Genomic DNA, 4,694 nt, shown 5'->3' with positions numbered 1-4,694 from the left:
CAGATTTTTCCCTGGGCCCAGGAGAAATTCCTGTCACGGACAAATAAAGGCAAGAGCATACGCTGAGTGCTTCGTGTCCTTTCTAAAAATCCAATTTTATGGTACAGTAAGTCACGCGCTGAATGCTTTGTGTACTTTCTAAAACCCATATTTATGGTAAGGGTTACATGCTTTGGCTTCATTCCCTTTCTACGTGGTTCAGACCCCGGTTCCTCACCTTGGGTCCCACTTTAGATGCGTCTTACCGTCGCAGAATGCTAACGACAGACGCCTCCCTGTCGGACTCCCTGCCTGTCGGGCTCCCTCGCCACTTCAAGTACTCTGGTACAAGTGTACATTCATAAGATTTTATAGTTTGGATGCTCATGCCACTCCGGGTTTTCACGTCCTTGAGTCGACATCACAAGCTAATGTCTGAGGCCTTCTTGCGTTCTTGTGAGCACACCTGCACAACCGTAGGGGTCCAGACACCTTCAAGCACGGCGGCGTGGGTATTCTCGTTCCCAATGCGCTGAGCAGCGCAGCATCGACTGTAGCTTTCGAAAGGGAACGTTCCGGGTTACTTGACTGTAACCCTGTTCCCTGAAAAAGCGGAACGAGATGCTGCGCTGCATTGCCGTGCTGAAGATGTCCCAGGACTGCTCTTCAGACAAAATATCCTGACGATGCACCTGTGGCTCATCTATTTATAGCCTCGCGTCGCAGGCGCGCACTGATGATGTCATCGACCGAGGCTATATTACCTCCGGGTCAATTCTATTGACGTGTTACACACAATATTCACAGCTGGTCACGATTATCGATGATTATCTTCATTATCTGTCAGTGATCCTCTTCTTCGAGCGGATGAACTGCTGGATCATCAGGATGAGAGTCGAGGTCTAAGAGCAGCGATGGCCTTCACTGGTGTGTGTTCATACAGGACTGTGTGTGTTTATCAGTGTAAGTTGATACTGTACTGACTGATTGATAAGGAGCAGAACCTGCCTGACATTTAAAACAAATACCACCGAGACTCTGGCACCCTTATGAAAAGAAAATATGTTTCCCATATATGAATGATCAAAATATTAAATGGTTTAACAGTGTATTTGAAAATATACAGAATAAAATATTGTGTTAATATATTACAATATATTGAATAATACATAAGGAATTGCTGCTTTTCATATATGCAATATATGTACACAATAATTAATAATATTTTATATGTATTAATAGCCATGGTCAATGCGTATATTGTAGTATTGAAAAATATAAGCACTAGTTTCCCATATATGGAAATGTATTATGTAATATATCGCATTATATTTTACAGTATATTCCCATATATTTTTGTTCTGTAAGGGCAGGGACACTGGTGGACTTTGTAGTTGTTTCTCTCAACGTATGCTTTTATTTCTGACCTCTATAATCTAATAAAGAGTTTAATTTAGATGGTTTTATTTCAGATGCAAGTGTGACGATGTTATTTCAGATCCTCCTTTGAGCAGCTGCAGTTTCAGTTCAGTCACTGTGACTCTGACTGACGGAGGTTTTTGTACGACTCTTTATCACTGTGTGAACACCCAGTTACTGTTGATGGAGTGGCGACTCGTACAGTAATAATGTCCAGCATCTTCAGTCTGGACTCCACTGATGGTCAGAGTGAAATCTGTTCCACCTCGTGCTCCATTCCCACTGAATTGACTGAGACTGTCATCATAGAGCTCATCTACAAGTTTAATGATGAGTTTAGGAGCTTCTCCGTGTTTCTGCTGATACCAAGCTAAACCATAGCCATTTATCCCAGCATCAGTTTTACAGTCTATAGTGGCGATTTCTCCTACAGAAACATTCACAACTTCAGGCTGAGTCACAGTGATTCCTCTGGACGCTGTTGACAACAACATTATATGAGTTTCATCAAATGACATGAACATTAAAGACTCAGAAATGACAAGCTTTGACTTCTGTTACCTGGAATAAAAGCGGTCAGAATCCAGATGAAGCTGCTGAAGAGATTCATGGTGTGTGTTGGGTTTGTACCGTGGTAAACAGCAGTGTGTTATAAAGTGTGTGAGTCTGAAGGCTATAAACACTCGGAGAGCTGAAACACGTGCCGATGCAAAGTGACTCTCTGAGCAAAAACCAGCTGGAGGAAAACACACATGAAAATGAACACATGCAGAAGAAACTGATCCAGTTTTGTGGCCTTTAATGTGTTTTATTCTCATGATCCAGTGGAGTGTGTTTTCACTTCTGTAGGAGTTTACAAATCATTTCTTCTTTATTCTGCACGAGTCTCTGGTTCAGAGTTCAGACTTTCTGATCAATCAAATGACAGTTTCATCACTAAAAGAAACAAGTATTTCACTGTGAACTCCATGAGAGGGCAAAGGTCATTCCAGAGGTCACAGGTCATCAACACTTATTAAAATGCTTTGAGAAACACATGATCATTTAGAGACTCCCAGTTAAGATGTGTAAAGATCAGTACAGAGTCTTTCTGATTATATTATTTATTTAGATTTAATAGTTTTCATGCATTAAGAGACATTTAGAGACGATGAGACTGTTCAATAATCCTGATGTTGAGTCTCATATCAGTGTGTGTGTGTGTGTGTGTGTGTGTGTGTGTGTGTGTGTGTGTGTTCATTTGAGTGTGACGGAGGTTTTTGTACGACTCTTTCACTAGAATGAAACACTGTGGTGGACTTTCGGTGGAGGAACTAAACTGACGATCAGTAAGTCTCTTCTATTCTCTATAAAATGTTCTCTAATAAGAAAATTTAACTTAATTAATTTTATTTTATTTTTAGATTATTTCAGCAAGATAATTATTTGTTATGATCTTAAAATGCCATGAATGAACCTTAAAAAACATCTAAAAGATGATCTTATTTGTCAACAAGATAATTCATTTATTATAAAAATATGTTTTTGAAAAGCAATTTATCATTTAACTATTTTATTGTTTACTTAAGTTTTATATTTCAAATTGTTTTTAAATGTTATTTTTAATTTTACATTAATAATTGAATTATTATTGGTAACATTTTATTGTATTTTAATGTAGCCTATATGGATTGCAGTATTTTATGACATATTCAATTATTTCTTGATATAAATAATTGTGTCTATAATTGATAGTAAATTGAACAATTAAGGGTTTTTAAATGCCTCCAAGTTTAAAAATATAGGCAAAATAAATATGACTGTAAGCGTCATCATCAGACAAAGAGAAATGTAGTTAATGAGCATTTTAACAATTTAAAAGGTTAATTTTGCTGATGATTATGATTGTAAGTGTATTAACAGAGGATTAAAAAAAGGTATAGTTGAAACTTTGCTGAAAATTACGATTTTTTAATTAATTGAGATTAAATTTTGTTCTGTAACTTCTGAAAAAAAAAATCAAATGAGTATTTTTTGGTTTATTTTTTTTTTTTTCATAATTATTTTTTATAATTTTATAATTTATATTTTAAATGTCATTTTTCATTTTACATGAATATTTAAAACCTTATTATTGCTAACATTTCATTCATTTTATGTATTGACTGTAGGCTAGTACTTTTAAATCTATTAAATTTCTTGTTGATATACATAATTTTGTCTTTAATTCTTGGTAAATTTAACAATTAAGGGTTTTTTAAATGCATGACACAAAATTTGACAATAGGGCCAATATGAATATAATTTTGTTGAGGTCATCAGAAAAAAGAATCTTAGTTGAAGAGCCTTTTGAAAATTAATCATTAAAACTATTTCAAATATCAAATTTGCTGATGTTTATGATTGTGAGTTTCTGAACAGCAGAATATTTTCAAAATACAATTAATATTGAAATGATCATTTAAATTAGTTTTCTAGATCTTATAACGACAACACAATATAACCATCAATTTACTTGGACAATGTTTTTCAAACTCATTCTGGGGATCATTTAAAATGTAACTTGTATATTTAAAATCAAATGATCATTCATAAATGTGTATGTGTGTGTGTGTGTGTGTGTGTGTGTCCAGCGGGTCCCTCCGTGTCTCCCTCCGTGTCTCTGCTGTCTCCCTCTTCTCTGCTGATCTCTGGAGACTCCTCCGCTCTGCTCTGCCTGCTCAGCTCTTACTCTCCACAGGGGGCGACGGTGAGCTGGACGCTGGACGGGTCAGAGGTCACCGAGGGGGTTCAGACCAGCGCAGAGAGCGAGCGGGACGGTCTCTACAGTCGCAGCAGCGTCCTGAGCCTCAGCAAAGCACGCTGGGAAGCCGCAGAGCGCTTCGTCTGCAGAGGAACACATGCCGGAGCTGCTCACGAGGCCTCGTTCCTCAAGAGCTCCGAGTGCTGATGTTTCTCCAGTGAAGACCAGCGTATCTGAGCGTCACGTGATTTACAGCTCAATACTGAAGCAGTCTGTCAATGTGCTGCCATTGCTGTTCATTCAATAAAGCTTCATCTGAACGCAAGCGCACATTTGTGTTGGACTGCATCATTGATCAGTGTGTCGTTCCTTCAAAGTCCTGCACTAAAGTTTCAGCGGCTTTTGATTGATTGGAATTAGGGGTGGAACAATAATTACAGTGGATAGTGACAATATGTATCGTATTATTCACCCAAAATGAAAGTTTAGGAAGTTTACAGGGTTTTTGTGTCACTACTACATTAAACTACTGTATATAATGTTAAATATAATGTATAATAATGCAATGGGGAAA

General features: G+C 37.3%; 1 long non-coding RNA gene across 1 annotated transcript; it reads left to right on the top strand.

Moving 5' to 3' along the window:
• The first annotated feature begins 2,626 nt into the window (after positions 1 to 2,626).
• Positions 2,627 to 4,450, top strand: LOC311284500. The gene is made up of 2 exons (XR_014626243.1): positions 2,627 to 2,726; positions 4,011 to 4,450. It is a non-coding gene; the product is annotated as an uncharacterized lncRNA (long non-coding RNA).
• Positions 4,451 to 4,694: the final 244 nt, after the last annotated feature.

The sequence above is a fragment of the Rutilus rutilus genome, assembly GCF_951802725.1.
Source record: "Rutilus rutilus genome assembly, chromosome: 24".
Lineage (NCBI taxonomy): Eukaryota > Metazoa > Chordata > Actinopteri > Cypriniformes > Leuciscidae > Rutilus > Rutilus rutilus.
The sequence above is the reverse complement of the archived record's forward strand: the minus strand, read 5'-3'. Positions and strand labels throughout refer to the sequence as shown.